Source organism: Sparus aurata, chromosome 1 (genome assembly GCF_900880675.1).
Source record: "Sparus aurata chromosome 1, fSpaAur1.1, whole genome shotgun sequence".
NCBI lineage: Eukaryota > Metazoa > Chordata > Actinopteri > Spariformes > Sparidae > Sparus > Sparus aurata.
Window position 1 is genome coordinate 21,422,227 of NC_044187.1, and position 11,895 is coordinate 21,434,121.

Genomic DNA, 11,895 nt, shown 5'->3' on the forward strand with positions numbered 1-11,895 from the left:
CATGAAAACTTTACTGGAATGATGGATTGGTTATCAAACTAATTGTTGATTAATTTCTTCTTAATCGTTGCATAAAGTTCAGCTTACATGTTGATGCATCAATAATAAAAAAAAAACAAGACCATAATAAGAAAACATGACGAGGGGCAATTGTGCATACTGATTACTTTCACTTCTGATACCATAAACACATTACTGTCACATACATTCAGTGATGTCAAATGCAGGACTTCAAATTGAGTATTGTCAATGTGCGATACAATAATGCTGCTTTTCTTCTTTCTTTAATAAAAGGTCTGAATACTTCTCTGACCACTGGAGGACGTACTTAGTGTTAGAATTTCTCAAAGCCCACTGTGTATAATCCTCTTCCATTCATGTTACTGACTCAAGCAGCATATCATAGCTGTGGCTGATGGAGGTACTTTAAATAGTTTAATGTTCTACACATTAAACTAATGCGTTGTATTTTATGCAATGAGCACAACTATATCTTTAAATGGCTGTCAAATAAGTGTAGTGGGGTAAAAAGTACAGGTTCTCTCTGTAGTGGAGTTAAAGTGCAGAACATTTTAATGCTCTAAGGACGGTAAAAGACATCTCCTTGCTCTCCTAAATGCAGTAAACAAAGGGTAAATATTCTCAGCTGCTCGCTGTCACATCTAGAGGAAATATCTTTCTGCATTGTTTTTGTTGGCAGAATTATAACGAATATGGCTCTGAGATGTGTTGAGGCTCCAGGCTGCTTTTGTGAGGGTAAAGGGCAGATGGTGGTAAGGAAGAAACAGATGAAAAGGGTCCATAACTCAACTTCTGAGGAGACCACAGCACGTTTGTCGAGAAACTCGATCCTGCAGCAGAGTGACATTACAGCCTCGCACACATATACCTGTCTGCTCTATAAAGAGGAGGAGGAGAGACAACAACAGGGTTCATAATGAGACTATCTTAAAGACGAAGAGGGCGTGCAACACATCTGGCAGCAGCTGGATGTCAGAGTGCGTGGTGGGCGTGTGTTGGGGGTGTAAAGAGCTTTGTAAAAAGTGGCTCAGCACTGGACCTGCCACTCTCCTTCTAATTGTGTCATAGCCGCGAGCAGAGGGTGGAGAGAGCATCAGGAAAAAAATAAGAGAGAGACCAGAAGGAAAAGTAGAAAAGAGCAGGGGCAGTGACAGAGCGGAGAGGCAAGAGCAGCAGAGGCATCTGGTGTTCTAACTCCAGATCGGAGAAGGACTTCCTGCGGAGCATCATCATCATTTGTAGTCGTGAGTATCGCCTCATTTGCTCATTTTACCAAAACACTTTCCAGCCTGCGACACTTGTACCAGAGCTCTGTGAGTTTGTAAAGATAGAAAATGTTTTCATGTCAGCACAAACACCCACCACAGTCATCACTGTGAGGGGACACTGGTTTGTGGCTTGATTGCTGTTGATACGTTAGTCCAGATGTGAAACAAGCTGCATCAGATTAACGCACGCCTATTTCACACCGCCTTTGATCGGCCTCCAAATTCATATTCCCTGAAAACATCTATAATTCCTCAACAATGAGTCACCGGCTTATTATTGTCCAGTGTGATTCACAGACTTTGTCATATGGATGCAATCCGGCTACTTTTTTTTTTTTTTTTTTACTTTCATTCGTTGTCCTCTTTTCTGGCACGCCTGCTTTCACCTCCACTGTTCTTTTCCACTCAGAACCTGGAGTCATGGGATTAGAGGGGGGGAAAAAGATTTAGAAAATTCATTTGTTTTGTGTAACTGGACTGTGGTCAGCCTCTTATACCATGCACACACCACCAACAGAGCAGGACAAAAAGGCTGCAGATATTAAAAGAAGTTTGTCTGGTCGACATAAATTTTGTCTCACATCCTGCGCTCTCATGAAGTGTCGAGGTAGTAGAAGTTATCACAGAGTAGTTTACTGATTTATGGATTTGTGACTTTAAAGTTGAAGGCACTTCATTACCTGTGCAGGGACAATCGCACACTGGTGAAACAAGCATTCGAACCATTTGCCTAGAGATAACACATTGTGAAATACTCCACTTTATATTAGGATCTGTGTAACAGTTAATAAATCAGTCCTTATATGTTGCTTTTCATATCATTATATATTAAAAAGACCATGAAACACAGTTTGATTAAACCCAAACAAGGGATTTTTCTCAATCAAGATCCGATTGCTGCAAAAAGCACATAGTTAACAGTTAATAAAGGCACAATGCAGTATATAATCATCTGAATAAAGTCATTAATGGTTTAGTGAAGGTTATTAATGAGTGAGAAAAATGTATTCCTATAAAAAAGTGGGAGGTTAAGCAGCTTTTTCATGGATGGCCAAATGAGGCTGTGTTTGAACGTGGGACGTCAGGGATATTTAGGTTTGTTGTGAAATCCGATATTCCAGGGTATAATTGGCCGTTTTTGACTATTAAAAACTATTTACTTGGTGTCATTATTTTTTTAAGCACAACCTCACATGTGACTGTAGAGTTATTTTTTTATTTTGTGATACTGTATTAACACAATGGACCTAAAATCACAAAAAACATAAAATTCGAGTAGAAAAAGTTAGATTTTTTTACTGTGAAAACCACAAATATGTTTACAAACCATTTTGCATTACTTATAATATAAACAACAATTTATATTTGCATTATATGTGCATACATTTTAAAAATGTACAAAGTTACATGTAACTATTTACATTCAAATGCAGGCAATGCTCATTCAGCAGTCTCCTAATTGTTTTGACTCATTAAACAAAAAACAACTCCACTACACACTAAACACTACATAACTTTGAAGGACCAAACCTGACATAAGTATAAATAAATAAATGCATAAATAAATACATCAATAAATAAATAAATGTATAAATAAATACATGCATAAATAAATGAATAAATAAATAAATGCTGAAATAAATGTATAAATAAATAAATAAAAGTATAAATAAAATAATAAATGCTTTTTATTTATTTATACATTTCTGTTCACCTACATTTATTTATTTCTGTATTTCTGTTCACCTACATTTATTTATTTCTGTATTTCTGTGTCCATATGTAAATGAGGAGGTAGGAGGTCCTAACCTCAGTCAAGAGCATGATTGGTTACAGGAGTGTGCTCGATGAGGGTCTACTACTTCTGCCTTACTAGTAGCGCTGATTCCTACACTGTACAGGAATGTTGCTGGCTACCAGCAAGCCCGCTCAGCTAACTGTTAGCTGCAGTTGTTGACATTTGTTCATGTAGCTCTGGTTTAGTAATGAATTTGACTGGCGTTCATTTTAACTTGCGAGGGTCCCAGGTGTGCTGGTGGTGTGGTTTGAGAATCCCGTCTGGAGAGAGTGGGGTTCTCAGCCATGTCCGCTAAACATTCTGCTCATCGCTCCAAGTCATGTATATGTGTATTCTAGACGAGCGCTACAGAGCACAAATCGTCCAAAACTGCATGTTGTCGGTCTCATATCTTTGTCGTGAATGTCTGTACTCTCAATTAACTCATGGGTGGAACAGGCTGAGGTATTTGTTCACGCCGAGCGGCTCGAGAGCGGAGTGGAGACCCCTTTTAGCTCTTATGTTAGCTGTTAGCTGCTCGCTGTAGCGCAGCGTCCAGGTTACCTTGTGACACCGGTTACCATCGGGTATTTTTCATTCCGCACTGTTCAAATGGTCGCTTAAAGCCATCGTTCCGAGCCGCATACATCGTTATTAAGCTGAAGCTAAGTCGGTGTGAAAACTGTACACTGTCATACAGCCTGCTGGTCAAACAGTCTGCAGAGTACGTTGACATCCAGCCCGAGCTCAGCGTGAGGTCAATCAGCTGTGGCAAATCGTGAGACGTCCAGATCAACCTGTGATACAAACACCAGTAGCGACAATGGTTCATAGGAAAGCCCAGACATGTATCTCACTCTCGGTGGTAACATGTGTCAACAGTTAACCTGGACGCTACGCTCTTAGCGCTACAGCGAGCAGCTAACAGCTAACTAGCAGCTAACTGCTAACAGCGGTGTCCACGCCGCTCTCGAGCCGCTCGGCGTGAACAAATGCTTAATACTGTTCCACACATGAGTGTACGAATACACGTATACATGACTTGGAGCGATGAGCAGAATGTTTTTCCTGGTTAGCGGACATGGCTCTCCAGACAGGATTCTCAAACCACACCACCAGCACATCTGGGACCCTCGCAAGTTAAAATGAAGGCCAGTTAACCTGCCACACTGGTCGAGGCCATTAAGCTAACTGGAGCTGTTTACAACGTTACAGAGAGGGAGGCTTGGATCAGGAATCGTTTGCTTTTGTCTGGCTCTCCGATTTGACCAATGATGCTCTTGACTGAGGTTAGGACCTCCTACCTCCTCATTTACATATGGACACAGAAATACAGAAATAAATATATGTAGGTGAACAGAAATATGGAGGACCAAACCTGACATAAGTATAAATAAATAAATAAATAAATAAATGCATAAATAAATAGATAAATGCTGAAATAAATGTATAAATAAATAAATGCATAAATAAATACATGCGTAAATAAATGAATAAATAAATAAATGCTGAAATAAATGTATAAATAAATAAAAGTATAAATAAAAGAATAAATGCTTTTTATTTATTTATACATTTTTGTTCACCTACATTTATTTATTTCTGTATTTCTGTTCACCTACATTTATTTATTTCTGTATTTCTGTATTTCTGTTCACCTACATATATTTATTTCTGTATTTCTGTGTCCATATGTAAATGAGGAGGTAGGAGGTCCTAACCTCAGTCAAGAGCATGATTGGTCAAATCGGAGAGCCAGACAAAAGCAAACGATTCCTGATCTCAAGCCTCCCTTTCTGTAACGTTGTAAACACTAAACAGCTCCAGTTAGCTTAATGGCCTCGACCAGTGTGACAGGTTAACTGGCGTTCATTTTAACTTGCGAGGGTCCCAGATGTGGTGGTGTGGTTTGAGAATCCTGTCTGGAGAGCCATGTCCGCTAACCAGGAAAAACATTCTGCTCATCGCTCCAAGTCATGGCTTGAACACTTCTATCCACACGGAGAAGCCGGGGCTGCGACTTGCAAACCACTGCTAGATGAGCGCTACAGAGCACAAATCGTCCAAAAGTGCATGTTGTCGGTCTCATATCTTTGCCGTGAATCTCTGTACTCTTAAACAACTCATGTGTGGAACAGTATTAAGCATTTGTTCACGCCGAGCGACTCGAGAGCGGCGTGGACACCGCTGTTAGCAGTTAGCTGCTAGTTAGCTTTTAGCTGCTCGCTGTAGCGCTAAGAGCGTAGCGTCCAGGTTAACTGTTGATACATGTTACCATCGAGAGTGAGATAAATGTCTGGGCTTTCCTATGAACCATTGTCGCTACTGGTGTTTGTATCACAGGTTGATCTGGACGTCTCACGATTTGCCACAGCTGATTGACCTCACGCTGAGCTCGGGCTGTATGTCAACGTACTCTGCAGACTGTTTGACCAGCAGGCTGTATGACAGTGTACAGTTTTCACACCGACTTAGCTTCAGCTAAATAACGATGTATGCGGCTCGGAACGATGGCTTTAAGCGACCATTTGAACAGTGCGGAATGAAAAATACCCGATGGTAACCGGTGTCACAAGGTAGCCTGGACGCTGTGCTACAGCGAGCAGCTAACAGCTAACATTAGAGCTAAAAGGGGTCTCCACTCTGCTCTCGAGCCGCTCGGCGTGAACAAATGCCTCAGCCTGTTCCACCCATGAGTTATTTGAGAGTACAGACATTCACGACAAAGATATGAGACCGACGACATGCACTTTTGGACGATTTGTGCTCTGTAGCGCTCGTCTAGAATACACATATACATGACTTGGAGCGATGAGCAGAATGTTTTTCCTGGTTAGCGGACATGGCTGAGGACCCCTCTCTCTCCAGACGGGATTCTCAAACCACACCACCAGCACATCTGGGACCCTCGCAAGTTAAAATGAACACCAGTCAAATTCATAACTAAACCAGAGCTACATGAACAAATGTCAACAACTGCAGCTAACAGTTAGCTGAGCGGGCTTGCTGGTAGCCAGCAACATTCCTGTACAGTGTACAGGAATCAGCGCTGCTAGTAAGGCAGAAGTAGTAGACCCTCATCGAGCACACTCCTGTAACCAATCATGCTCTTGACTGAGGTTAGGACCTCCTACCTCCTCATTTACATATGGACACAGAAATACAGAAATAAATATATGTAGGTGAACAGAAATACAGAAATACAGAAATAAATAAATGTAGGTGAACAGAAATACAGAAATAAATAAATGTAGGTGAACAGAAATGTATAAATAAATAAAAAGCATTTATTCTTTTATTTATACTTTTATTAATTTATTTATACATTTATTTCAGCATTTATTTATTTATTCATTTATTTACGCATGTATTTATTTATGCATTTATTTATACATTTATTTCAGCATTTATCTATTTATTTATGTATTTATTTATGCATTTATGCATTTATTTATTTATTTATTTATTTATACTTATGTCAGGTTTGGTTCTCCATACTGAAATACAGAAATACAGAAATAAATAAATGTAGGTGAACAGAAATACAGAAATAAATAAATGTAGGTGAACAGAAATGTATAAATAAATAAAAAGCATGTATTCTTTTATTTATACTTTTATTTATTTATTTATACATTTATTTCAGCATTTATTTATTCATTCATTTATTTATGCATGTATTTATTTCAGCATTTATTTATTTATACATTTATTTCAGCATTTATTTATTTATTTATTTATTTATTTATTCATACTTATGTCAGGTTTGGTCCTCCATACATAACACACTACTGTCTACACACCAACCGTCGTTGCCTGTCAATCATCTGCTTACGTCCCTCCCACAACTTCCTGTTCCTCAACAACCAAACTTGCTGCTTGGACACTTTCGTGACAAAAGCCCTGTTTTTACCATTTCTTCCTGCACCAGACACAAAGCAAACGTGACGGAAATGTTTGCGAAAAAGCGTGGCGGACATTATTTACCCTAGGTCCGGTTTTGGACGTGCCGGTGAGTCCGGTCCATCGCCTCGATGGGGAGGTGGGCTGTGTAGCTAGCGGATAGCAGCTAGCGGCTAGCTACACACGAACATCCACAGATTCCGATTCCACTTTGTTGTCCGCGCGTCTCCAGATCTCCTCAGACCCGAACAGACTCGATCCGGACTCTTTTAGTCTCATTAATCCACAACAGTCAGTTTAGATGCACAGAACAGAACGGGACCGAACTGCCGGCAAAATCCCGGTCCAGCTCGTGTCGCTGCAGGTATAAGTCTGCTTGTTTCTTAAGGTGGGGGATCGTGGTGGGCTCTGCAGTGATTGGCTCTGGTGAGCGCGTGGCTACGGTGTGCAGTGATTGGCTCTGGTGCGCACGTGACTGTGGTGGCTCCGGTGGACAATGCTCGTGGAATTTGTAAAGCATTTATGAAATAATTTATTAACGGTATCATTGCAATCCAAACAAATGCGAAATAGCACACCCTTGAACCACGCAGCAGCCATGTTGAAACTCTCAGGTCAGTCTGATCCTGATCCGGAGAGATATTTGAGGAACACACACATACACACACACACACACACACACACACACAGACAGACAGACAGAGGTTAGTCGCTTTTATAGAGAGATAATAGGTAAGATTTTTCGCATCTTCAAACTTGTTAATATATTTCTCATGAGCGCCTATAAATGACTTATAATCTAACTATATGCTTGTTTATTATGCTGTTGTTGACACTCATATTGTCTTTTTAACACATGACATTATAGTGCATCTAATAGGGACTTAAAACTTACTCCAGTTTGAGTAAAAGTACAGTAAAGCAAAATGGAACAAAAGTATCAAAAGTGAAACTAGTGTGTTTTTGTCTTTTCTTTTTGTTATTGTTTCTGTTATATTATTGTGTATTATTATCATACATGCATTAATGTGTAAACAGCATTTTAATTCTGTCATTAATATTGGAAATCTATACATAAGAATGCATCATGTTCCTTAAACTGATCGAACTCACTGATCACTAACGATAGCCGTCAGATAATGAGGTGGAGAAAAAAGTGCAATATTACCGTTGTAGTATAGTTGAATTTAATAGTAGGATGTAAATATGAAATACTCAAGTAAAGTAAATGAGCAGAGTAAATGTACTTAGTTACTTTCCACCACCACAATCACATAACTTTAAATACAGTCAGTGGTGGAAGAAGACATGTTTTTCATAGACAATTCTATGACAAAATGTAAAAGTACAGAACTATTGTTAACAAAATAAAGCTCAAAGTATCAAAAGTAAAAGTAAACTTTATTTATAACGGCCCCTGGCTGTGTTATTTACTCATGTTAGTTATGTTGATGACCAAACAGTATTTAATATTTATTATTTTAGTATTTAATAAGTGTTTAATGCTGTAATGTTGTAAGTGTAACTTATTTTAACATCTTCATGAACAGCTGGTCAGTTTAATCTAAAACAATGCACCATATTTTATAACTGACTGTGTGTTTTGTATGTAATCTGAAAAGTAACTGTAACTGTAACTGTAACTGTTGGATAAGTGCGTTGGAGTATTAGTAAAGAGCAACAGAAGGTGGAAATACTCAAGAAAAGTAGAGGCATGTGTAAAAACCCTTAAATTAATGAACTTTGTTACTTTCCACCACTGGATACAGATGTGTGTGGACATCTTTAACTCTTAAACTCTGCTGGCAGCTGTGTGCTCTCGTGCTGCTGCACATGAAGCACACATGACGTCTGTGTTTCATCACCTCGTTGATTTTGTTTTTCGTGTCTTCAGCATAAGAAGAAAAACATGAAAGGAAGTTTTTCTTCACCTCTCTGTTTTTTGTTTTCAGAGGGGAGTGTCCGTCTGCTCGTCATGGCCCCCCCCTCTCTGTTGATGCTGCTGATGGCCGTTGCCATGGTGACTGGGGCCCGCTCAGCCAGCGAGGAGAATGAACTGGATTATGGGTACTGGAACTACAGAGAGGGAGGTAAATCACCAGCCTCTGTTTGATCTGTGGCGTGTTAAGAGATACGGGGGCCTGTAAATCACTGAGTGGCAATAATGTTTGAAGTTGTGAATTATAGGGGGAATTTATTGGTGACCTGAATGAAACGCAGCAATCTGAGCAGCTCTGCAGAGATGAGATAGCTGCTCGGAGCTTAGAATCATTATCACACATGTGTTTTTAATAATGTTCACCATTCATCCGGGCTGTTTTCTGCCGATCGAAGCCTGATGGTGTTGTGTTTGGGTTTCAGCTGATAGTGTGAACGTGGCGTCAGTGCGCAGTGTGACCAGAGTTTTAGACGCCTGGGGGAAACGCATCTTCAATGAGATCAAGACTTTACTGCACTCTCAGCCCAGCACACTGCTGCCCGACTACTCCAGGTAACTTAATCACCTCTCTCTCAGGTATCCTAGATATGCTGTCTGAGCAGCATTGGCTTGGTTTATTACACATTACACCACAATCTTCATTCATTAGATTTTTATGTGACCGCTTCCACCAGAATAAAATTGAAAGCATTTTTCATCAAAATTATTAGGAAAAAGTAATAATTATGTGATCAAAGTCAAATTATGACATAAGAAGGCATAATTATGACATAAAAGTCGAAACTATTGGGATAAAAAGTCTGAACTGCCCAAAAATTTTTTGGAATATGAACTCAACAGGTGGCCAATGCTTATTAAGTTTTATTTGATGTTGTTATCTAAATGTATTTATGACATCCAGAGCTGAAGCGACCATGAAGCACAACAAGGTCATGTCCTTGTTTTTTTAAATAAGCTACTGAACTGTCCCTCCTGACATAAAACAATCTGAAAAACACCCGAGGAAGAGTTTAATCTTCACTTAAACACAAGTTCCACATGAAGGGCTGTTAAAGGCTGATTTCTTAGTGAAAACTGAAATCCTAATGTCATTAAGTTAATCCTGCAGCCTGTCCAATATTGGAAATGTACATATATATATATATATATATATATATATATATATATATATATATATATATATATATATATATATATATATATATATATATATATATATACAATGTAGAATACAATGTGTGGGATATTAAACCATCATTATGTATTTGAAAACAGTTCATATTCACTCTCTTATCAAATAATTATTGTTGAATAACACTGTTCCCAGAAGCTGTTATATGTATTTACTTTACAGCTCACTCAGGATTTACCAAGGTGTTTATTTATACATTTTCTAGTTTACTCCAGTTGCACTCTTATAATCAACAAACAGTTCTTACTGATGAACGTGTTGTTGTTGTTGTTGTTGTTGTTGTTGTTACTGTTGTTGTTGTTGTTGTTACTGTTGTTGTTGTTGTTACTGTTGTTGTTGTTGTTGTGTGAGGCTGAGCCTCCTCTGCTCGTCCTGCAGGGTGCGCCCTCTGTCCGAGTCCGTCAACGACCTGTTCAGAGAAGTCTCCCTACTGCGCAGGCGCATCACCGAGCTCTCTCATCGCCTAGCAACGCTGGAACCGTTCCTACGTCACCACGGCTACTGGCAGGGGGAAGGAGAAGAGGGGGCGGGGGCCAGCTCGGCTCTGAGCCTGAGGGGAGAGGCGGCCAGCCTGGCCCGGTACCGGCCCACCACCACCAACACCGCAGGCAGGCCCGGTCCACCGAGGGGGAGCCGGGTGGTGAGGAGGAGACGGGTGAGGGTCCTGAAGAACGGACAGAGGCTGGTACAGAGTGAGACACATTAAAGACAAAGAAGTTATATTATAGACTGGTATATCTGGTAGCTGAAGAAAGAAATGCATTTTATAAAACTATAGATTTCATGTAAAATAACAAATATATTAGAAACTGCTCGACCTGTGAGTGATGAGAAGGTTTATTATTCAGTAACTCATATCTTTAATAAACTCTTGTTTTATCACTTGCTCGCTGTCCTACTCTTCATGTCATCATAACAGACACACACAGCCTCTTTAACACTTTACATCAGTGTTATTATGAGCCTATAACAGTTTTAATCTAACAGTGTTTATTTTATTCTACACTCTCTTAACGTGCAGCTTTAAAGGATAAATTCACCAAGAAAAATATGCATTCAGTGTTATTTAGTCAACTTACTTGTTTCATTGCTTTCAACCACATCTCATGGCCTTCCTCAGCAGATGGTGTTTCATCGCCACATGATTTGTTTTCTCCTCCTTTTTCTTTTATTGGCACACAAACAAATATGGAGGCACTGAGTGTTCGGTATCAATTTAATGAATAATTCACATTTGATGGATGATGCACAGATGTTTTATGAAATTAAAATGGTTGGGCTGATTTTATATTATTTTATTCCATTCCATGCATCTGTTCATATGATTATTCATCTTATATAAAACGCTTCCATCTCCAGCTCCCCAACAGCCTAAACGCAGAACAGCAAACATAAATATAAATGTGTTAAAGGGTTACTCCACCTGTTTTCCCACATTAAGGTCAGTTTACTCATCAGGAGGAGTTCTTGACCAACGTGTGAAAATAGTTGTGTGATGTCTTCTGTGGTTTCTCGAGGAGGTTTACAAAATTCTTATAGATATGATAGAAACGGGATGATGTCGTCAGAGTTGGGCTGCAGACTTTTTATCTTTTTATAGAAAACCTACATTACAAACTGAAGCCTTGAGATTTGGAAGACGCATTGATTTACCAGTCAGAGATTGTCTAAAGAAAAATGCTACAGAGTTGTGTTGTTGGAAATGTATGATCCAGTGTTCTTAAAGCTTGAATTGATATCTCAGCCTCTACTGCTTTAATTTAAATGTGTCCTCCTTTGAAAACACTTACTGAAA